Source organism: Gorilla gorilla, chromosome 7 (genome assembly GCF_029281585.2).
Source record: "Gorilla gorilla gorilla isolate KB3781 chromosome 7, NHGRI_mGorGor1-v2.1_pri, whole genome shotgun sequence".
NCBI lineage: Eukaryota > Metazoa > Chordata > Mammalia > Primates > Hominidae > Gorilla > Gorilla gorilla.
This window is the reverse complement of record NC_073231.2, coordinates 82,862,620-82,887,065: the sequence shown is the minus strand read 5'-3', so window position 1 is coordinate 82,887,065 and position 24,446 is coordinate 82,862,620. Positions and strand designations below refer to the sequence as shown.

Here is a 24,446-nt window from a genome sequence, read left to right as displayed (position 1 = left end):
TTTTAGGGGAAATGAATGGGCCCAGGAGGCTCAGACATTATCTTGTAAATGATTCTCCTAGGAAACTAAACGACGCCAGCAAGTTACCGGAAGGTGAGGGGTGAAACTTAACCTGGTAGATAAAGCCTCCCAGGTTATCTCTTGGCACTGCCTCAGAGGACTAGATGAAGAGTCATCTGACTTTAGTCTCCATTCTTTGGTGGTTAATCTTTTCTGATTATTTGCTGAGATTCCTAGGAAGGGGATCTTAAGACAATTGCATTTCTTTTGGAAAGAAGTTTCCTTAGTCAGATAAGGAAATTCTAGGGGAAGTCTCTAGGGGGATAGAGACTCCAGAAGTCTCTAGAAGTCTCTAGGCAGATAGAAACAGATGAGGCCAGAAAGGCCTTATTCTGAGGTAGCTTCTAAGTCCTTTCTATTTTAGTTCAAAGTGTTCAGCATACCAAAGCGCCATACTTTTGAGATGTTGTTTTCTGAGCCCTAACATACACATATTATAAAGAATTTAAGATAAAAATAGTCTATTATATTTAACCAGATTTTTACCATTTTTGTTTCTCTGTCTTCATTCTTGATGTTCTAAATTTCTTTCAGGCATCCTCTTTCTTCCGTTTGAAGAACTTTCTTTAGTATTTATTTTACAACAGGTCTACTAATGACAAATTCTCTTGATTTTTCACTTGAGAACGCCTTTATTTCCCTCTCATTCTTGAAGAATATTTTCATTGGATATAGAATTCTTTTACAAAATTGTCACATAATATAAAATTCACCATTTTAACAATTTTAAAGTGTACAGTTCAGTGGTTTTTGGTATTTTCATAATGTTGTGCAACCACCACTATTATCTAATTCTAGAAGATTTCATCACCTGAAAACTCTGTACCCATGAAGCAGTCATTCCTGATTTCCCCCCCATCCCTAGCCCCAGCAACCCCTCAGCTGCTCTTCATTTCTATGGATTTGTTTATCCTGGATATTTCATTAAATGGAATAATACAATGTGTTGCCTTTTTTTCTCTGGCTTCTTTCACTTAGCATGTTCTTTTCTTTTCTTTTTTTTTTTTTTTTGTAGGGGGAGAGAGTCTCACTCTGTCACCCAGGCTGGAGTGCAGTGGTGCAATCTCGCGTCACTGCAACCTCAACCTCCTGGGTTCAAGCAATTCTTCTGCCTCAGCCTCCTGAGTAGCTGGGACTACAGGTATACATCGCCACGCCCAACTAATTTTTTTTGTATTTTAGTAGAGACGGGGTTTCACCGTGTTGCCCAGGCTGGTCTCGAACTCCTGAGCTCAGGCAATCCGCCCACCTTGGCCTCCCAAAGTGCTAGGATTACAGGCGTGAGCCACTGCGCCCGGCCAGGATGTTCCCCTCCCCTCCCCTTCCCTCCCTCTTCCCCTCCCCTCCCCTCCCCCTCTCCATTCCCCTCCCCTCCCCTCCCCTTCTCTCCTCTCCTGTCTTCTTTCTCTTTTCTGTTTTTTCTTTTCTTTCTGAGACAGGGTCTGCTCTGTCACCCAGGCTAGAGTGCAGTGGTGCGATCTCAGCTCTCTGCAGCCTCGACCTTCCAGGCTCAAGTGACCCGCCCACCTCTGCCTCTTAACATGCCGGGATTACAGACATGAGCCACCCCACCCAGCCACTTAGCATGTTTTAAAGGTTCGTCCATTTTGGCATTTATCAGCATTTCATTTTTTATGATTGAATAATAGTCCATTGTAGAAATACACCATATTTTGTTTATCCATTCATCAGCTGATGGACATTCGAGTAGTTTCTTCCTTTTGGCTATTATAAATAATGCTGCTATGAGCAATCCTGTACAAGTTTTTGTTTGAACACCTGTTTTCAATTCTCTTGGTTGTATACCTGGGGTTGAATTGCTAGGTCATATGTACGTTTAAATTTTCAAACATCCTATGTTTAACTTTTTGAGGAACTGCCAAACTGTTTTCTTTTTTCTTTTTTTTTGAGACAGAGTCTCGCTCTGTCACCCAGGCTGGAGTGCAGTGGCACGATCTCAGCTCACTGTAAGCTCTGCCTCCCGGGTTCACGCCATTCTCCTGACTCAGCCTCCCGAGTAGCTGGGACTACAGGCGCCCGCCACCACTCCCGGCTAATATTTTTTTTTTGTATTTTTTAGTAGAAACGGGGTTTCACCGTATTAGCCAGGATGATCTCGATCTCCTGACCTCGTGATCTGCCCGCCTCGGCCTCCCAAAGTGCTGGGATTACAGGCGTGAGCCACCGCGCCCGGCCTAATAGATTTTCTTATGTCAAACATTCCATTTTTGAATTCCAGAAATTAAACACAACTAGGTCATGGTATATATATCTTTCCTTGAATATGCTAGTATTTCATTTGGAAGCTCTGCATCTATGATCATAAATGATATTGCTCTACTGTATTTTTTATTCTGTGCTTATGAGGTTTTGATATTATAGTTAAGATCCTAATGAAGTGAGTTGAGTAGCTGTATTTCTTAGAGTAAAAGCTAAGCTCCTATAACAACAACAATAACAACAACAAAAACCCCAAATATGGTTGTTTAAATAAGATGGAAGTGTACTTCTTGCTCATAGTCTAGAAATGAATGGTGCAGGCTGATGGGGCAATTCTGCTTGTTGTAGTCATTTGGAGACCTGAGGGTTTCCCATTTTGTTTCTCTGCCATCTCCTAAAGGTGTTTGTCTTCATCTACACGGTGATACAAGTTCAGCTCTGTATGTGTGCGGCCCTTAGGAAAGGGATAGGAAAGAGGAGGGTGAGCAATTTCCTTTGAAACAAATGTTGTCCCCTTGATTCATATGTTCAAGTTTTAACTCCCAGTAACTCAGGATGTGACCTTATTTGAAAATAGGGTCATTACAGATATAATTAGTTAAAGTGATATTGGAGTAGGGTGGGCCTCTAATCCAATGTGACTGGTGTCCTTATAAAAAGAGGCAATTTGGGCCAGGCACAGTGGCTCATACCTGTAATCCCAGCACTTTGCCAGGCCAAGGAGGGAGGATCACTTGCAGCCAGAAGTTGGAGACCAGCCTGGGCAACAGAACAAGATCCCATCTTTACTAACAATAAAAATTAAAAAAAAAAATTAGCTGGGTGTGGTGGCACATGCCTGTAGGTCCCAGCTACTTGGGAGGCTGAGGTGGGAGAATCCCTTTAGCCTGGGAGGTTGAGGCTGCAGTGAACCATGATGGTACTACTGCACTCCAGCCTGGGTGACAGAGTGAGACCCCATCTCAAATTAAAAAAAGAAAAAAGAGGGGTGGGGGGATTTGGACACACCTGAGGGAGAACTCCATGTGAACATGAAGGCAGAGACACCAAGGAATGCCACAGATTGCCAGCGCACCACCTGAAGCTAGGACACAGGGTGGAACAGACTTCCCCTCACAATCATCAGAAGGAACCAACCCTACTGACAACTTGATCTTGGACTTACAGCCTCCAGAACTGTGAGGGAGTACATTTCTGTTGTTAATCCCCCAGTTTGTGACACTTTTTTACAGGAACCCTAGGAATCGCCATTTCTCCATAGCAAGTAATGGAGAAATGGCACCATTATTTGCTCATCATCAAAGGTGAGCATTTAGTCAGACACTCCTCAGTTGCAAGGAAGGTTGGAAGATGCAGGCCGTAACTGGGCTATTCTGTGCTCCACAGAAAATCTCAGCAGAAGAAGAATTTAGGAGAACAAATGGCACAGGAACAGAAAACTTTTTTTTTTTTTTTTTTTTTTTTTTGAGATGGAGTCTCGCTCTGTCGCCCAGGCTGGAGTGCAGTGGCGCAATCTCGGCTCATTGTAAGCTCCGCCTCCTGGGTTCACACCATTCTCTTGCCTCAGCCTCCCGAGTAGCTAGGACTACAGGCGCCCACCACCACGCCCAGCTAATTTTTTTGTATTTTTATACAGACGGGGTTTCACCTTGGTCTTGATCTCCTGACCTCGTGATCCCCCCGCCTCGGCCTCCCAAAGTGCTGGGATTACAGGCGTGAGCCATTGCACCCAGCCACAAGTTTTTAAGAGTTTATTTGTGGCCGGGTGCGGTGGCTCACATCTGTAATCCCAGCACTTTGGGAAGCCAAGGCAGGTGGATCACCTGAGATCAGGAGTTTGAGACCAGTCTGACCAATATGATGAAACCCCGTCTGTACTAAAAATACAAAAATTAGCTGGGCATGGTGGTGTGTGCCTGTAATCCCAGCTACTCAGGAGGCTGAGAAAGGAGAATGGCTTGAATTCGGGAGGTGCAGGTTGCAGTGAGCCAAGATTGCACCTCTGCACTCCAGCCTGGGCAACAGAAGGAGACTCCATCTCAAAACAAACAAACAAACAAACAAACAAAGAGTTTATTTGTGCCTTAGTGGTTTAAGAAAATGAGTTTCTAAAACCATCTGGGACAGATATCATTTAGGGAAAGAGACTTTTTTTTTTTTTGAGCAGGAGTCTTGCTCTGACTGGAGTACAGTGGCATGATCTTGGCTCACTGCAACCTCTGCCTCCCGGGTTCAAGTGATTCTCCTGTCTCAGCCTCCTGCATAGCTAGGATTACAGGTGCCCGCCACCATGCCCAGCTAATTTTTGTATTTTTAGTAGAGACAGGGTTTCACCATGTTGGCCAGGCTGGTCTGGAATTCCTGACCTCAGGTGATCCACCTGCCTTGGCCTCCCAGAGTGCTGGGATTACAGGTTTGAGCCACTGCACCCAGCATAGGGCAAGAGACTTTTGATTACTAGTTCAAAAATTTTTATGGTAATTGGTTTAGTTAGGCTTTCCATTTATTTTTGCATCATTTTAGCTATTTATGCCTAGAAAATTATCCATTTTATCTGAAGTATTTAATACGTAAAGCTTTTCACAAAATTTTCAAATCTTCTGTGTAAGTGGAAACAGTAATTTTTTATTCCTGATATAGTTTGCTAATGCATCCTTTCCTTTTTTTTTTTTTTTTTTTTGAGATGGAGTCTTGCTCTGTTGCCCAGGCTGGAGTGCAATGGTGCTATCTCGGCTCATTGCAACTTCTGACCCCCGGGTTCAAGCGATTCTCCTGCCTCAGCCTCCTGAGTAGCTGGGACTACAGGCATGTGCCATCATGCCCAGCTAATTTTTGTATTTTTAGTAGAGGCGAGGTTTCACCATGTTGGCCAGGCTGTTCTCGAACTCTTGACCTCAGGTGATCTGCCCACCTCAGCCTCCCAAAGTACTGGGATTACAGGCATGACCATTATCCTTCCTATTGTTTGTTTTTTGTTTCATTAAGTTCTGATCTTATTTATTTTAGCTTTATCTTTATATGAAATCACACATACACATAAATTAAAGAGTTAAATTGGTCTATAAGACTTATTATGAAAAACAGCAGTCCCCTACTCCTTGCCTCACATTTCCCTTTCTTCAGAGGCAACCTTTTTCAGCTCATTGATTGATTGATTGAGATGGAGTTTTGCTGTGTTGCCCAGGCTGGAGTGCAGTCGCTATTCACAGGCGTGATCATAGCTCCAGGCAGCCTAGAGCTCCTGGGCTCAAGTGATCCTCCCACCTCCTTTTTCAACTCTTTCAGCTAGTTTTTTTGGTGTTCACCTCTTTCTCTCTAAATAATATGCTTATATTCATTTTTCAACTATAGCTTTTATTTATGGTCTTCCCTCTATGGACAATAAAGCTTTGGCTCTCTTCCACCCCCTTCTCCACCACTACACATACACTATTTTGTCCCTTAATCCTTTCAATACTATAATTTTGATGAGATCAATATCAAATATTTATATTACTATGACTATTGTAACACTAGTCACAGCTGAGCCATGTAGTATACTGTGATTATTTTTCCTTTTCTGCACAACCTTTTATTTTCCCTGGAGTTCATGATTGTCTTCCTTTTTCATTTGCTTCATTTTCTATATTCTTATTGCTAATTTAGTCCAAGTTATATAAACTTTTTTTTTTTTTCTTTAATCACCCAGGCTGGAGTGTAGTGGCACGATTTTGGCTCACTGCAACCTCCGCCTCCCAGGTTCAAGTGATTCTCCCACCTCAGTCTCCTGAGTAGCTGGGACTATAGGTGTGCACCACCACACCTGGATAATTTTTGTATTTTTGGTAGAGATGGGGTTTCACCATGTCACCCAGACTGGTCTTGAACTCCTGATCTCAGGTGATGTGCCCGCCTCAGCCTCTCAAAGTGCTGGGATTACAGGTGTGAGCCACCATGCCTGTCCATGTATAAACTTTCTTTCAGTGCATCCAAACATTAAGTAGCTTATCACTTGTTTTTCTTTTCTTTTCTTTTTTTTTTTGAGACAGAGTCTCACTCTGTTGCCCAGGCTGGAGTGCAGTAGCATGATCTCGGCTCACTGCAACCTCCACCTCCTGGGTTCAAGTGATTCTCCTGCCTCAGCCTCCTGAGTAGCTGGGACTACAGGCGTGTGCCACCATGCCCAGCTAATTTTTGTATTTTTAGTAGAGACAGGGTTTCACCACGTTGGCCAGGCTGGTCTGGAACTCCTGACCTCAGGTGATCCACCCGCCTCCACCTCCCAAAGTGCTGGGATTACAGGCATGAGCCACCATGCCCGGCCAGTTTATCACTTTTATCTTCTCGAGGAAATATTTCCTGGAGCATTCTGATCTGCTGCAATCTGGACTGGTTGCCTTCCACACTTATTCACAGCTCTTATCTTGGTGTCCCCTTTCATCATTGTCCTAGGGATTCCCTTCCTCTCTTTCCAGGTTTGGTTTTGTATTCCATAGCTTCCTCTTTTTGTTTTCTTATTTTTGGTAAAACACATCCTTCAGTCGCTTCCTGAGAGAAGGAAATACTTCACAAAAATTATTTGTACATGTGAAAATATTTTTTCTCTATCTTTACATGTGATTGCAACTTTAAGTGTGAAATTTTATGTTAGAAATAATTTTTCCTTTAGAATTTCAAGGGCATTGCTTCATTACTTTCTAGATTCTATTTTTGCTTTTGAGTGGTCTGAATGAATTCTGATTCTTGATAACTGAGTATACAACTGTTTGTCCCCATCTCTGGATGCTTATAGGATCTTCTTTTTATCCCTAATGTTCTGAAATTTCATTATAATGTGCTTTGTCATGGATCCATTTTCATCCTTTGTGCTGTGCACTAGGTGGGCTCTTTTGATTGACAAACATCTGTCCTTTTGTTCTGGGAACACTTTTTGAATTTTTTTTTTTTTTTTTGAGACAGAGTCTCCCTCTGTCGCCCAGGCTGGAGTGCAGTGGCACAATCTCGGCTCACTGCAAGCTCCACCTCCCAGGTTCATGCCATTCTCCTGCCTCAGCCTCCCGAGTAGCTGGGACTACAGGCGCCCGCCACCATGCCCGGCTAATTTTTTGTATTTTTAGTAGAGACTGGGTTTCGCTGTGTTAGCCAGGATGGTCTCGATCTCCTGACCTTATGATCTTCCCACCTCGGCCTCCCAAAGTGCTGGGATTACAGGCGTGAGCCACCATGCCCGGCCTTGAATTTTTTTTTTTTGCTGAATTCCTTCTCTCAGTTTTCCCCCAAGTTCTGTTTCTAGAACTCCTATTTGAATATTGGGCTTCCTGAACTTGTTCTCTAATATTGTGATCTTTTCTTCCTGTTTTACAACTCTTTATTTTTTGGGTCCATTTTATGTGGAAGGGTAGTATAGCTTCAAATACAGCCATTTGCTTTTATCAGTAAAGAACACAGAAACTACTCTAGGGCCGGGCACTGTGGCTCACGCCTGTAATCCCAGCACTTTGGGAGGCCGAGGCAGGTGGATCACGAGGTCAGGAGATTGAGACCATCCTGGCTAACACGGTGAAACCCCATCTCTACTAAAAATACAAAAAATTAGCCGGGCCTGGTGGCAGGCACCTGTAGTCCTAGCTACTCGGGAGGCTGAGACAGGAGAATGGTGTGAACGCAGGAGGCGGAGCTTGCAGTGAGCCAAGATCACACCAGTGCACTCCAGCCTGGGTGACAGAGCCAGACTCCATCTCAAAAAAAAAAGAAAAAGAAAAAAGAAACTATTCTAGGTATTTCAAGCAGAAAGGGATCAAATATAGGGAATTGGGTGCTAACAAAAAGAAAATCAGGGGATGCATGTAACTTTCAGATTGACCACTGTAGCTATAGTCCAGAGAGTCTAGAAGCTGCTGTTATCATCTATTAATAGATGTCAGAGAACTGGAGGAAATCTCTGCTGGTATCACACTTATCCTGCATCCCTGGGGTCCATGGGTGGCAGGGGAATGGAGTCTAGCCAGACTCTACATAAACTATGTCTGACCGAGTCTAGACACCCACTGCCTCTGCTGGAGGAAGAAAATGACTCATCTCCAATCTCCCTTCCAAATCTCTGGTACAAAGTTTAGAAGAGGGTAGCAAGATGCTAATAGAAACAGAAACAAAAAATAAAAATAAATACACAAAGCCAGCTTCTCTACTGTCCTCTTCTAGATCTCTCTTAGGCTAGAGTCCCTTAATCTACTTATGTCTTGTCTTTCATATTTTTCCTTCTTTTCCTCTTTGTATTTCATTTTGGATAAATTTTTCCATACTATCCCCCATTTCATCATTTTTTCTCTGACTACACTCAATCTAGAGTTTAACCTGAATATTGAGGCTTAAAAAATTCAATGGCTATTTTTTGTGTCTAAGATTTCCAGTTTGTTCTTTTTCCTTGAGTTTTTTTTTTTTTTTTTTTTTTTTTTTTTGACAGAGTCTCACTCTGTCACCCAGGCTAGAGTGCAGTGGTGTGATCTCGGCTCACTGCAACCTCCACCTCCCAGGTTCAAGCAATTCTCCTGCCTCAGCCTCCTGAGTAGCTAGGATTACAGGCATGCGCCACCACACCTGGCTAATTTTGTATTTTTAGAAGAGACAGTGTTTCACCATGTTAGCCAGGGTGGTCTCGAACTCCTGACCTCAGGTGATCCACCTGCCTTGGCCTCCCAAAGTGCTGGGATTACAGGCATGAGCCATTGTGCCCGGGCTTTTCCTAATTTTTTTTTTTTTTTTTTTTTTTTGAGACAGAGTTCACTCTTGTTGCCCAGGCTAGAGTGCAATGGCATGATCTCGGCTCACTGCAACCTCCACCTCCCAGGTTCAAGTGCTTCTCCTGCCTCAGCCCCCTGAGTAGCTGGGATTACAGGCATGTGCCACCATGCCCGGCTAATTTTGTATTTTTAGTAGAGACAGGGTTTCTCCATATTGGTCAGGCTGGTCTCGAACTCCCAACCTCAGGTGATCTGCCCGCCTCGGCCTCCCAAAGTGCTGGGATTACAGGTGTGAGCCACCGCGCCTGGCCTTCCTAATCTTTTTTATTCCCACTTCTTCTTGTTCCATTCCTATTTTCATCTAATATTTATTGCTTATTTTTAATATGTTTTTATGATTTCTTTGAGAAACGTAAATGTATATATACTTCAAAACCTATCCTCTATAAAACTGATAGATTTTAGTACTAGTCTATAAAATTGATAGATTTTTATGACTTCTCTCTATAAAACTGATGTCAACTGGAATGAATTCATGTTGTTTATTGATTTTACTGTCTTTCTTAGCATTAGACTTTTTCATCGTTAAAATGTGTTTTGGAATTTTGATTTGCAGATCCATTTCTAGTGGCAGTTTTCCCCCTTTGATTTGTTTTGTTTTTGTCTTTTTTTCTTCTCTTCCTGAATGCGCAGTTTATAGTTTTGTGGTTGCCTCCACCCATTTTCCTAAGCCGCTGTTCCAGTGCCAGCTCTTACGTGTTATTTCATGGTTCCTTATTCTGTGCCAGAATGATGCCAGTCCAGATGAGGAGCTGTGGGTGGCTTGGCATGGGTCCTCACTTTGAGGCTGTGCTCTATTTCCACCCCACTTTACCTCACCCTACCCTGGTCTCCAGCATCTAAAAGTAGGGTCTTCCTCTAGGCTTTCTCCCAGGACAATGTTTTTCAAGTAAACATTTCTATTGAAATATAACAGATATACAGAAACGCACATGAATCGTAAAGGGGCACCTCGATGAGTTTTCACAAAGCGAATGCTCCTGTGTAATAAACCCCCAGAGCACAAAAAGAACATTCTTGGCCTCCAGAAGATCCCTGGTGTTCATCTTAGTCACTGCCCTTTCTAAGGTAACTGGGCTCCTGGCTTCTCTAAAACGCTTTTGGACTCAGAGCCCAGCAGCATGTCAGTCACAGCCCCATTTAGTGATTTTGGGCTCTGTTCTTGCTTCTGGTTCACAGAAAGCTTGCCTTGTTTTTGAGCCCAACTGTGTGTGTTGGGTTATATGCGAAAATGTTTTATTTACTGCTGGTTTGTGGTTGGAACAGAGAACTCAACGCTCCATCTTGACTGGAAGTCCAGCAGAACCTGTTTATGGGACAGTCACTAGTTCTGACCGGAGACCAGGGAAATGGTAGCAGATGGGCTGGGTTCAGCAGATGAAAAGCCTTTGTATGCTCACTAATAAATTCAGATGTTGTCCTCCAGTTAGTGAATGGATGATGAAAGACTGCATGCAGGAAAATGAGATGCTTTGGGATGTGTACATTTTAGAATTATTTCTCTGGCTAAACCAGGGAGGATGGAATGAAGGAGAGCCACACACAAACAGTTTTACCAGCTGGGAGGGAATTTCTGTAATTCAGGTGAGGCATGCCCAGGGTCCATGAGGGCAGTGGTTGTGGGGGTGGCAAGATTATAAAAATGAATTTGCCGGGTGTGATGGCTCACACCTGTAGTCCCAGCACTTTGGGAGGCCAAGGTGGGTGGATCACCTCAGGTTGGGAGTTCAAGACCAGCCTGACCAACATGGAGAAACCCCATCTCTACTAAAAATACAACATTAGCCAGGCGTAGTGGCGCATGCCTGTAATCCCAGCTACTCAGGAAAGCTGAGGCAGGAGAATGGCTTGAACCTGGGAGGTGGAGGTTGCAGGGAGCTGAGATCATGCCATTGCACTTCAGCCTGGGCAACAAGAGCAAAAACTCTGTCTCAAAAAGAAAAAAAAAAAAGAATGAATTTGGGAGATAAATAGGAGGTGATTGATTGGACGGATGTCAAGGATGACTTTTAGTTTCTGAAAACTGGTAAAAGGTGGTGCAATTTATAGGACTTAAGGAATGCTGGGGATGGAGCAGGTTTCTGGGCATTTATTTCATTTGCCAGTTTTGTTAGTGGTTGGCTCTGCATGTCTTCTCCCAAGCTTCTGGTCCCATGACTCATCTGACAGATGCATTTGTTGAGTCCCTGCTGGTGAGGGCTGGAGCCTGGGGAGATAAGGATGGGGAGGGACATAACTAGGAGACAGGGCCACCTTCAGGCTGGGGCTCTTTGCAGTGGGCATTTGTCAGCGTACAGGAAATGCCTGTGCTCAGATTTCCTGCCCACAAGGTGCGGGGGTGCGAGATGCACGTGAAGCTTGGGCCCCTTTGTGGAAATGAGGGAGAGGGAAGCAGAGAGTCAAGTGCATGAGAAGTAAATAGAGACCCTGAGAAAGAAAGGCAGACCTAGGGGAAAGGAACTCCAGTTTTTCCTTTCTTCTGGTTGGTCAGAGTTCAGTCCTTTGCCCCCACCGTAACACCTTCTGCTTCTAAAGGTCCTTCATTACTTGGGACCCAGCTTCCTACTGCAGCTCTTCCCCAACCACCTCTACAGAAGGGGTAGAGAATTCAGTGGCTCGATACAAATGTATCTTGGCATCTTGTAGTCAGGAGGACAAATTTTGCCTTCTCTGTGATCCTGCAGAAGGCATCCCAGGAGGTCTATGATGTTTCCGCCTTCTGATCCTTCTTTCTCTCCACGTACCCCTTAACCTTTTCCCATCATCAAGGCCTCTTTAGCTTGCCTGGGAGCCAGGCTGGGTGTTGCAATCCTCCTGGGCCAGGCTGTTAACTGAGTAGCAATCAGAGCAGGTTCTAGAAGCGCGTCCCTGGAGTCTAGGGTTTCCAAGGAGTCAGCTCAGAACCTAGAAGTTCACTCTATGGAGGATCAAGGTACAGAAACCTGAGAATGAGGAATAAGCTGAAATCTATCACTGCATCTCCCTAGGCCTCAGAAACAGGTGGGTCCTGCTGCTGTGGTCTTCCTCACACTCATTCTTATTGCTGCTTATTTTAGGCAGAAACAATAGTAGGATGCTATGACCTGTGAAATCATAATCCAACCCTTACATTCCGTAGATGAGGCCCAGGGAGGTTAAACTGATTTTTCCTCGTCAATCCAGGAACATTCTACTTTGTTATTCCTTCCCCACCCCCACCCTTGGCTCCCAAAGGGCTTTAGGGTCAACTTAGTGAGCTCTAGGGTGCCATTGCCAATCCAGATATTGACGGTCGGCCCCATGGGCAGCGCAGGGTCCGAGTCTGGGGTTTGATCAGAGTCTTAAGTTCAGCGGGTCTCTCCCCTGCAGGCCCCTGCACCTGGGGTTGGGAGAATGAATAAGGACCTTGTCTGGTAGGAATTTCTTTCCTCTGCTGTTTGCTTTGGGTTTTTTCCCTCTCCATTCCTGGCGGCTAACCCAATATTTGGCTTTCTAAATTTCTAAATTTCTGTGAGCACTAAATATATTTCTTCATTTAACCCCGAGAATCATGGTTTCCTACCTGCTTCCCACGACCGGATCCACAGCCTGGAATGAAAACAGAACCCCGAGGGCATCGGCAGCTCAGGGCTGAGGGGGTGGTGGTTCCGGGGAGGGGGAGGAGCAGAGCCAGGGAGGGAGGGTGCACTCACCCACGCTGGGCATCTCAGACATCCTGAGAAAGCAGGAACAGAGGGAGAGGGGAGACGCTTTGGCTTCTCTCCCAACTCCCCGCAGCCGGGGCCCTGCTCCTCCCCTCCCTATCTAAAAGGGGGCCTGGTCCCCACCCACGGCGCCTCTGCACAGCCCCAACATCCCAGGTGCAGGCCGTGAGCTAGACCTGGGGCGTGGTGAAAGCAAGCAAAACCTGCGCCTGAAGCCCGCTCCGCCACACCTTGCCCCCTGCAGACCCTTCTAGCTGGGCCGCGGCCCTCTTGCACGGACTCTTACAGGGCTCCTCCACCGCCCTGCCCTCCCCACTGTAAATAGTCAAGGCCGCGGTATAGCTGAGCCTAAATTGTACTGGTAAATTGAACGGGGCAGTGGAAAATTCCCCTCCGGAGCCTCCCGGGGAGGAGCTCTAAGCAGCTGCTACCGAACCCCAGGGCTTGTTAGGCACCTGGCTTTCAGGTTCTCCACCCACTCAGCCCCCAGCTGGGGAGGAGGTGGCTGTTTCTTTCTCCTTCGGAGCAGGAAGGGAGAGGCAAGAGACCCTGCTCCCCAGCCCTGACCTGAGCTAATGTCTGCTAAAACATCTCCTCTTAAATCAGACTTGGTTTTCCAGATTTGGGAGCCGGTGGCAGTACATTCTGTCTCCGTCTGGCTGAGCAGGAAAACAGGAGACAGAGCTTCCTACCACCTGATTTACAGCCTTGGCGTGGTTTTGAGACACAAATCACCCGAGAGAGCGGCTCAGTTGTAGTTCTGCAGATGCGATCCGGTAGGATCACCTGGCAAGATCGCTTCCCGCCGGTGGGGAGGTCCACAGGGCCTGGGAAAAGGCCTCCTCCCAGACTGAAACGCCGCCCACTGCCCGCCCCCCGAATGTGTCTGGGACCCCACTGGGCCATGTTGGAGCCTGGGGGATGGACGATGTGGGGGATAGTAGGGCAGGCGGCAGTGGGTCCACAAGTCCTGATGACCAGCAGGGCCATTCCGACCTTCCTCGGTCCCCTCATTCCCTTCCTTGCCTGTACCTACCTTTGTTTCTTCAACCTGAATCTGTCAAGCACTCCCCAGGCACCAGGCACTGTCGTAGCTGCCCTAGAAGGACACAAGAATAGTAAGTCTCTGGCCCTGCACTTAGTTCCAGAGGAAGAGGAGATAGGAGTGTAAATGCTTGCAACAAAAGGCTGAATGCAGTTAGTGTCATGACACAGGTATAGATAAGGTGTCCTGGGACTGTAAAGATCTCTCTCAGAGTCAGGGGAGGCTTCCGTGAGGAGGTGACGCTAATGTTCATCAGAACAGAAGACAGGAGATGCCCTGGTGACGGGGCCGACTTGGTTTCATGGGGATTCTCTGTTTTATCTCCATCTCCAGGGCACTTTATCCTTTTAAAATACTTTTTTTTTTTTTTTGAGATGGAGTCTCGCTCTGTTGTCCAGGCTGAAGTGCAATGGCGCGATCTCAGCTCACTGCAACCTCTGCCTCCCGGATCCAAGCGATTCTCCTGCCTCAGCCTCCTGAGTAGCTGAGACTACAGGCGCCTGGCACCATGCCCGGCTAATTTTTGTATTTTTAGTAGAGATGTGGTTTTGTCATGTTGGCCAAGCTGGTCTCAAACTCTTGATCTTGTGATCTGCCTGCCTCGGCCTCCTAAAGTGTTGGAATTACAGGCATGAGCCACCGTGCCTGGCCCCTTTTTACTCTTAGATTAGCCATACCCAGGTCTGAGGGTCTTGTCTGTCCTCCCCATACCATGCTTTTTTTTTTTTTTTTTACATGGGGTCTTGCTATGTTGCCCAGGCTGGTCTCAAACTCCTGGACTCAGGCAGTCCTCCTGCCTCAGCCTCCTGAGTAGCTGAGATGACAGGCGAGAACCACCACACCTTGCTTGTTTGCCCCTGTGTCAGAAGCCATGTGGTTTCTTTGAGGTTGGCATCAGGCCGCCATCAGCCCCTTTGCCCTGCCCCCACTACCAATGCTTGGGCTCAGCTGTCCCATTAAAGCGAGGTATGCTGTGGGCCTCAGTTCAACTCCCAGCTCTTGTGAGAGGGCCACAGGGCTCTTTGGATTAGGCTGCCATGAATTTGGTTGATCCAAAAGATGAGGTTTGGGGGACCCCTTATCTGCTTCCTACTCCTAGCACTGTGTGCTCGTTCTCTGCTCAGGGTGGCCTGCCGTGTGATGGACACCTTGTTTGCCCCCACTCCTTCCATCCGGACCATAAGAAGAATTCTCCTCTGCTTTCCACGGGACACAGTGTGGGCATGGCTTCACTCCACTCCAGTAGAGGGCTGATACTCAGTACAGGCTGATGACGCCCCAGCATGGATCTGGGTGCTGGGCACACTGTGATACAGTGGAGGATCTCCCTGTCCTCAGGTGCTCCCAGCCCACTGACACTTGCGAATTAGCTTTGCACTTGCAATTGTCTTCCCTCCCCACAGGGCAAGGAGGTGGGTCAGTGAGGTGCTATTGCGATTCCCCGTATGGAGACAGGTGGCCCGAAGCTCAGCATCTTAGTGGTTTGCCCACATTCTTGCCATCATCTGGTGGGACTTAGGTTCAAGTCTTACTTTTGCCACTGTGACACTGGACAATTTTCTCCTCCATGAAAGACCAACCTCAGTGTGTTACTATCAGGTCAACTGTGTAACATAGCATATGTCTGGCACATAGAGGGCATGGTACAAGGCCAGTTTTCCTTCCTTCCTTCTTCTTCTTCTTCTTCTTCTTCTTCTTCTTCTTCTTCTTCTTATTATTATTATTATTATTATTATTATTATTATTATTATTATTATTTTTGAGACTGAGTCTTGCTGTGTTGCCCAGGCTGTAGTGCAGTGGCGCAATCTCAGCTCACGGCAATCTCCGCCTCCCAGGTTCAAGCAATTCTCCTGCCTCAGCCTCCCGAGTTGCTGGGATTACAGGCGAGTGCCACCACACCTGGCTAATTTTTGTATTTTTAGTTGAGATGGAGTTTCACCATGTTGGTCAGGCTGGTCCTGAACTCCTGACCTCAGGTGATCCGCCTTCCTCAGCCTCCCAAAGTGCTGGGATTGCATCGTTCATTCATTTTAGAGACAGGGTCTCACTTGGTTGCCCAGGCTGGAATGCAATGGCACAATCATAGCTCACCACAGCCTCCAACTTCTGGGCTCAACTGATCCTCCTGCCTCGGCCTCCTGAGTAGCTAGGACTGCAGGTGTGTACCACCATGCCTAGCTAGTTTTTAATTTTTTTGTAGAGACGAGGTCTCACTCTGTTACCCATGCCGGTCTTGAACTCCTGGACTCAAGGGATTTTCCTGCCTTGCTGCCTTGGCCTCCCAAAATGCTGGGATTACAGGTGTGAGCCACTGCACCCAGCCTGGTTTTCCTTTGCTTGGGTATAGTAGCACATCCTATGTCTATGTAAATGTCCCCAAACATTGATTGAGGTGAAAATTTCTGCTTCCACCCCTCTCCTTTTGCCTTGATTATGAGGGTGAGAGGGGAGCAGTAGGGGTGGGGGAGGAAGAGGGTGCAGCCGCAGGGTAGGAGAGACATCTGGGGCTTTACTAACACAGGAACTCCGTCCTGGCTCATCCCAGTGGGCGGAGGTCAGGCAAGTTGGTATCCTGCCCCGCCTGCTGGCGGAGGCAGCTTATGGATTTGGTGACAGATTCCTCCCAAGAGATGAATGCAGCAATTGTATGCTTGGTGTAGAAAAGATTCCAGATAGAGGAGATGTTTTCAATGGCAATAACCCTGAGATAGAGTATTTTCACTGAGTCAACAAACAGAGGTATCAGCGCCGGCTCCCTTTGATGGTCCTGTGAGCGCTTGTAAGCCTCCAAAGCTGTTCTTGGCACAGAGGGACCATGTCTAAAAGCTTCCATTCTCCTCTTCATTGGAATCACCCCTCCTGCCTCCTGGAGGGATTCCTAACTCACATTCTTGGACAACAAAGGCAGTTAACGGAATCCTGGTGGGTAAGGTCCCAAAGCAGGGAGATAATTTTCACATAGCTCCATGGATGCCTCCCCCAGCCTCTGCAGTGGTTTTCAAAAACATCTGATGACCAGATTAAAAGGGGTCTCTGAGGAGTTTAAGGGGTTTCATAGGGAGAAAGGCCTTCCTCACCTGGTTGTCAGAGTTTAAGAGGATCGCTAAGCACTTGTGGTCTGCAGAGATGGACTTGCAAATGTTTGCTTGGTGGCTGTTGGAAGGCGGAGGCAGGGCGGGTCAGGGAGGGGGTGGAGGGCCCAGAGAAGTCTCGTCTAGGGTTGTTCACAATGATGGGTGGCCACACGCCAAGATTTTATTTGATGCTGTTGATCACTAAATGTGAACAAGCAGTGACCACTGGGCATTGTGGCTCACGCCTGTAATTCCAGCACTTTGGGAGGCCAAGGTGGGAGGATCACTAGAGCCCAGGAGTTCAAGACCAGGCTGGGAAACATAGGGAGACCCCATGTCTTCAAAACATAAAAAAATTAGCCAGGCATGGTGGTGCACACCTGTAGTCCCAAGCTACTCGGGAAGCTGAGGCAGGAGGATTGCTTGAGCCCAGCAGAGTTGAGCTGCAGTGAGCCAAAATGGTGCCACTGTACTCCAGCCTGGGTGACACAGTAAGACCCTGTCTCTAAAAAAGAAAAAGCAATGACTGTGAAGCAATCTGGCCAGCCAGAATGTGATGGGGTGGGAGTTGAGGATGAGATTTGGAAATTGGAAGCGGGGACGGTGCTGGCCTGGAAACATCTGGGGAGAAAATTACCCTGTCTTTTAGAAGCATCTTCCATCCTGCCTTAGAATTTTTTTTTGGGGGGGGGGGTGCACAAAGTGAGTTTTATTTTTCATAATCATAGAAATAATTTTTAGAATATCCCAGGGCACACTGGAGAATTTGGCAGTCTGATTGGGGGGTCCCCTCAGACACCCACAGGCTGGTACATGGGTGCAGGGTACCTGGGTTCGCGGTGTGGCTTGTGGCTCGGGCGCATCTTGTGGGTGGCTGTTCCTCCACATCAGCACTGCAGGCTCGAGGAGGAGGGGGGGTACCCTCCAGGCTCTTAGGAAATTTCACTCTACTTCCGCTCAGTGGTCTCTGGTCGGCCAAGGGTTCTCCTGAGTCTCTCTTTTCTTCAGCTTGACCTTACCAAAGCCAGCGATTTCCCCTATGTCCAGTTTGTCATTTTGTTTGTTTGTTTGTTTGTTTATTATTTATTTGAGGCAAAATCTTGCTCTGTCATCCACGCTGGAGTGCAGAGGTGTGATCATAGCTCACTGCAGTCTCCAATGCCTGGGTTCAAGTGACCCTCCTGCCTCAGCCTCCCAAGTAGCCGGGATTATAAGCATGCACCGCCATGCCTGGTTAATGTTTTAATTTTTGGTATTGACGGGGTCTTATTATGTTGCCCAGGCTGGTCTTGAACTCCTGACCTCAAGCGATCCTCCCGCCTCTGCCTCCCAAAGCATTGGGATTACAGGCATGAGCTACTGAGCTTGGCCTGCTATGTTCTCAAAACAATCCATGGAGCCCGCTCTGCGCCCTGGCTCTGGGTGCTCCCACTGGTTCGGCTGCAGTAGGAGACCTGCCTTAGCAGGTAGCCCAACCCTGGATTTTCTGGTACTATCAGAGCCGGCTCAGGGAACCCACCCTCAGCCCCCAGGCTCTCTCCGGCCTGTGGTTGGTGTCCCCAGGCCAGTGTCCTCTTGGTGACACCACAGTCAGGCAGGGCAACATGGCAGCTCCCAGGGGTAGGGGAGCGAGGTCAGAAACAGAAGCTGTAATTAAATCTTTTTTTACCCACCCTCATCCCCAGCAGGAAGTTATTCTTGGTGCTCAGCGAGGGGGAAGGAGGGGCGGGATGTGATCAAAACGGCTGCTTTTGACCTCATGGCCTTCCTGGCGATTGGGTGGAGAGGTTTTTAAAGATCGAGGAAGAGATTTCCTTGAGTATCTTCTGAAAATAGAGACTGGGGCCTCTAGTTTGGCTCTTTCTGGACTCGACTTCTACTTTTTGGACAGAGAGAAGGCCAAAGCCCCAGCCTGGGCACTCGATGCCTAATCCCGTCGGCTACAGCTTCCCTGGTGCCTTCCCTTGGACATGGGTTGGGGTTGGACGGGGACAGTGTACTGGGGAGACGAGTGGGGCAATTCCCCCTAGGTGGGTGGAGGCAGAGGTGGCTGTGGCCAGCGAGCAGCTTGCGTTTTCCAAATTGGTGGCTTTTGTTTGGGCAGAGCAGGCCTTGAAAACCCGCTCCAGCATCAGCACCTCCTCCTCCTCTTCCCCTGGGGTCAGACAAGGGCCCAGGACCCAGGCCTGCAGATGCTGAGTGGGAAGGCAGAGGCAGAGCATTAGCAGCATCACCAGCACTTCCTTCCGGGCTTTTCTTCCAGGGGCCCTTGGGAGGAGCCCCGTTCCTCCTCCCGCGTCCCCCTGTGAGTTCTCCGCTCTATCAATTCCTCAGCCCTCTCCTCTTCCCCCCAAAACTAGAGCCAGGGCCAAGGAAGTGTAGCCAAGAGGATGACTTGGTTTGGTCTCCTGCGGAAAAGATTCCAGCATCTCCCATTCAACAAAAGCCAAAGTCTACAAGAAATAGGACGTGAGGTTCCAGTTCTTGCAACAGGGACTGCAAACCCTTCACCTTCAAGAAGAAAAATTACCAGACACGAAGGGAGCTACCTCCAAGGCGAAGACTTAGGATCCCATTCTGCTCCAGCTACTCTTTGGGGCTGCATTCTCTTTCACTTGTATTTTTTAAAAAATAAAAATCCAGTCTCCATTTCATCAGGATCATCTGTCCCCTTCAGTTTCTTCGTTTTTAAGCTCCCACTCCCTACCACCTGTGGAGCCAGCTGGATACTGCAGCATTTCCCACACAAGTACCTGCAATTTCCTTCTCACAATTCGTAGGTGGTTCATAGGTGGTCACTCAGACTGTGGCAGTGCATTGTGACATCACTGGCACCTCAGAGGTGGATGAATGGCAGGGGGAGGGGAGGAGGGAAGAGAGTTCCACAGGCCCTTCTCCTGGTGGATGGTGGCCATAGTGGATGGTGGCCTTCTCCTGGTGGATGGCAGCCTTCTTCTGGTGGATAGTGGCCTTCTCCTGGTGGATGGTGGCCACAGTGGATGGTGGCCTTCTACTGATGGATGGTGGCTGTGGCTGTCCAGGCCTGTTCTCACATCCATAGTGCCTCACCTGTCACCCTCTACATCAATCACTCCCCAGCCCTGCTCTCTCATCCTCTTTAGTATCTTGCTTTGTCCTCTTCTGACCGTTGCCTGTCCCTACCACCTTTGCCAAGGCCACCCAGACACCTGCCATCACCTTCCCATTGCTCTTCCCACCTGCTCTCTTGCTCCTTCACTACACCCCACACTGAGGCCACAGTGATTTTTCTAAACTTCACTGTGGCTGTGCCATCCCCTGCTCGGAGCCCTCCAGCAGTTTCCATAGCCTTCAGGACTATGTCCAAGAGGCTCAGGGGGACTCTGCTGAGAGCTGCTGGAATTTGGTCCCAGCTCACGGCTCTTCATCTTCTGCCGCCTCCAATTCTTGCACTAGATTCCTGCTTTTCTCCATCAGAATGTGCTGTCAAACTTGCCTCTGGATCTCTGCACAAGACCCTCCTGTTGCCAGGACACCCCTCCTTCCCAATGTGTGTGGTGTGAGTGCATGCACTAGTACACATGCATGGTATCATACACATCCTATCTAAAGCCCATGTGTGCATACATGTGTCCTATCTAAAGCCTATGCATGGATACATATGTCCTGTCTAAAGCCTATGCATGCATATATGTGTCCTATCTAAAGCCTCTGCATGTATACACGCACACACCCACATTCTAACTAAAACCCATGCATGTATACATGTACACCCATGTGTCCTAGCTAAAGCCTATGTGTGCATACATGTGCACACACACATCTTATCTGAAGTCCATGCATGGTTTGATGCTCTTCAAGGATTGCCAGTTTTTCAGGAAGAATTTCCTCATAGATCTCCCCCATCCCACCTTACACACACATTCAATTTGGTTGTTCCTTGGCCTCTCTATAGTTTTTGCTGCTGTTGTCTACTTCCTCTTTCTTGAGAACTCTCACCTGTGTTATGTTGTATTGTGATTGCCTCCCACATGCCCAGTCTTTCTATCTTTTGGTGATAAGGTAACTCCTGAACCCTGCTTTTACTTGAGGAATCTACTCCTCTGTCTATGTGCTTTGTGGAAAATCAACTCTATTCTGAGCTCCAAGTCTGGGGAAAATGGCTTTGGCATAAGCAATAAAAGCCATAGAAATTGGTTCAGAGGTGAAGATGTTACCAAATTCAAGACAATCAGTTTGGGAAAAAAATGTATTTGCAGTTTCTAGGTAAGATGTTTCTTTGTGTACTGAGAGGTCTCTGAGTATGATGGCCTGTTCCCCGTGGATTTGGAGGGGGAAGTAAGAAACCTGGGTGTTTTGGCCGCTGGCATTATAATAAAGCTAATCTTGCAGAAGGCAGAGCTGAAGGACAGAGAGAAACTGGATCCTTGATGCCATTGGTAGAGTGGTTGAGTCAAATTGAACCTGAAGCCAGATCTGGCCGTGTGTTTCCAGTCACATGTCCCTGTAAATCACTTTTACTATTTAGGTCAGTTTGAATTGGCTTTGTTGTTACATGCAGAAAAGTCCTAATGCACTCCCTCTTTTTCTGCCCTGATTTTTTCTTCTCTTTCTTATTGTTCCTTTCCCCTTCCCTTTCTGTTATATGAGGGTGTGCCTCTGTGACTTATCCTCGTTGTCATTTACAAACTGAGTGACCTCATTTATGACTGCAGTTTGCCATTGTCTTCCAAATCTGTAATGTTCAAGGTCTAGGCAGGAATACCTAACAGTTTTTTTTTCTTCTCTTCTCTTCTTTCTTTTTCTTTCTTTTCTTTTCTTTCTTTCTTTCTTTTTTTTTTTTTTTTTTTTTTTGAGACAGGGTCTCACTTTGTCACTCAGGCTGGAGTACAGTGTTGTGATCATGGTTCACTGCAGCCTCAATCTCCTGTCCCACTTCAGCCTTCTGAGTAGCTGGTACCACAGGTGTGGGCCATTATGTCTAGCTAATTTTTTATTTTTTGTATAAGTGGGGTTTCACCATGTTGCCCAGGGTGGTCTCGAACTCCTGGGCTCAAGCAATCCTCCCACCTCTGCCTCCCAAAGTACTGGGATTACAGGGGTGAACCACCGTGCCCAGCCCTCTAACAGCTTTCTAGCATCTTTTATTCGTCCCACAAAAAACCCCAAGAAACTCAGAAAGTTCAAAATTGAACAGTTTTATTATTCCCCGGGAACCTGCTCCTTGTCTTCCCTTCTCTGCCTTTGTGAACAGCTCGGCTGTCCTTCCTGCTGCTGGAGCCAGGTGCTGGGCATCATCCTCCTTCTTGCATGCCTTCCACACTCAGTCACCCCATCCTGTTGATGCCCCTTCCTGAACCCATCGGATCGGCCCCTCTGTCCCATCCCCACCTTCACTGCTTTGGTTCAGGTGCCCATCACCTCTCACTAGACAACGGCAGGTCCTCCAACATGGTGTCTTCCAGTCGCCCCCCGCTCACCGTGGTCAGGCATTTTCCAACACATACATCTGACCACTCACGGCCCCTGCCTGAAGCCCTTTGGTGGGTTCCCCTTTTCTTTCTGAGCTCCAGCTTCCAGAATCATCTCTGTGCCAGTTCTTCTAATCTTCTGGAAGGTTCTAGGTGTTGCTTCCAGGCCTTTGCCTTGCTGTCTCTCCTGTGTTTAGCCTTGCCCTCCTCCCCATTCCCCTTTCTCCAGGTGAGCTCTTCCTGTCTCGAGGCCGGGGTGCTCCTCCTGTGTCCAAGGAGACTTCCATGCTGACTCCTCTCCTGGTTTACCCTGTGTTAGGTTTTGAGGCTGTGAGCTTTTTGAGGGTAAGGACAGAGACCCCCAGCCTCCCCCACGATGTCCCACCCTCAAAGTGCCAACTCTACCGCCTGCCACTGCAGCTGTGAGCTCAGGGAGGATAATGTGGCCCTTACCTCTGTACCTCAGTCCACAGCTCAGCACTTGGCCCGTAGGAAGTGCTCACTAGACAGTCAGCAAAGTGAATGAAAGGACAAATGAAGGAATGAGTGGACTGGAGCTTGGGCCTGGGTGCTTCCCCCGGGAGCCCACTCCCTGCAGTGGCGACCTTGTCTGTGAGGGCAGCAGCCCGAGCTGAGCCTCCCCTGTAGGGAGAACACTGTAAAGTATCTAAGGCCTTCCTGGGGTGCTCCCCCATGCCTAGGGTCACTGCAGGTGACGATTCCAAGGAGTGACTCTCCTCTCCAGGTTGAGACGGGAGGGAGTGGCAGTGAGGACCCTGGAGGTCACCCCGGTAGCAGCTGCAGGTGTGAAGAGGAACCAGGAGTTATTGTCCTCACTACCAGTTTCACTGGGGGGAATTCTGGGGCAGTGAAGACCACTTTGATCCCTAGAATTCCCAGGAAAATGCTTTTTGCTGCCTTTGGGGTAGATACAGGGAAACTTCTAGGCTATTAGGGGTGCCAGGAAGGGGAGCAGAGACAGGCGCTTTAGAAGGAAAGAAGCTCTGTCTGTCCTCTCTGCCCCTCCCCTATTCAAGGGCCTGGCGCTGCCTCCCTCATGAGGCCTTCCCTGACCACCAGCTGCCCCCCACCGGCCCCCCACTGCCTCACCCCGCCACCGTCACTCCCTTTGGTTTGGGGGAGTGGGCCACTCCCTTTCTCTTTTAGGCGGGTCTGGAGGCCTGCGTGCTTGAGGCTTCCACATGCTTATGGGTTCAAAGCGGGAATGTAGGCGTGGGGGAGCCTGGCTCTGATCAGCTGATCCCAGGGCAGCCACGGCTGGCAAGAGGGCACCAGTTTTGAATTATGAGTTCTGAATGATGATGGAAATGACTGATAATAACAACCACATGATGGGGACTCACTGTGATGCCTTAATCCTCTCTCCAGCAGGCCATCTTAATGAGGTTACGTTCTGTGGGGCAGGCTGGATTTTCAATGAGTGTCTGAGAGCCCCCACCTCCAGCTCCTCCTCCCACTCCTGCAGTCGGACGTGGCAGGAGACTTCTCAGCATGACCTCAGCCTCAGCCTCAGCCTCAGCGGCAGGGTACTCAGAGGGCCTGGGGGAGGGGAGGCAGGAGGCAGAGCTCTGACACTCCGCAGTAGTACCACCCTTCCCTGTGCTCCCACCCATCGTGCAGGGGAGGCCTTGCTTTCTGGTCACCAGGGAAGTGAGGAGGCATCGGCCCAGGACAGTAGAGAGCTGGGGCAGGAAGGAGCCTGGGAGAAGCAGAAGTCAATAAGCAGCAGATCAGGAGCCATGTGGAGCAGCCTCCGTCTGCCCAGCAGCCAAGATGTGGCCTCAGTGACCGCCCAGGGCCTCTCTCCATTCCAGTGGCTGCTGTGCTCCTGCCCAGGGCCCACGGGTGCAGCAGCTGTGTGTCATCTCTGCCCTTCCTCCTCCTCCCTCCCTGTCTCCCTCCTCCCTGCCTCCACCATCTCTAAGCACCTACCTTCATCTCCAAGGAAGAAAGCTCATAGAATGACTATTTCCAGGGGCATTTGAATTTTAGGAGTGCTTCTCAAGCCCCAAAGGCAAAGGGAATGAAATCATATTTGTGGAATCTGACAGGCTGTTTTGGAGGGGACTAGAAGACAGGAGGGCCTCCTAGGCTCCATTCTGAATAGACAC

The 24,446-nt window shown here is 48.1% G+C and overlaps 2 long non-coding RNA genes across 2 annotated transcripts; both read right to left on the bottom strand.

Moving 5' to 3' along the window:
* Window positions 1-2,541: 2,541 nt before the first annotated feature.
* On the bottom strand, window positions 2,542-3,997 carry LOC129524196 (uncharacterized). The gene is made up of 2 exons (XR_008667914.2): window positions 2,973-3,997; window positions 2,542-2,734 (listed from the first exon to the last, which is right to left on the bottom strand). It is a non-coding gene; the product is annotated as an uncharacterized lncRNA (long non-coding RNA).
* Window positions 3,998-7,931: 3,934 nt separating this feature from the next.
* LOC129524195 (uncharacterized) lies at window positions 7,932-19,655 on the bottom strand. The gene is made up of 4 exons (XR_008667913.2): window positions 19,618-19,655; window positions 13,779-13,841; window positions 12,601-12,753; window positions 7,932-11,976 (listed from the first exon to the last, which is right to left on the bottom strand). It is a non-coding gene; the product is annotated as an uncharacterized lncRNA (long non-coding RNA).
* Between the last annotated feature and the right edge of the window lie 4,791 nt (window positions 19,656-24,446).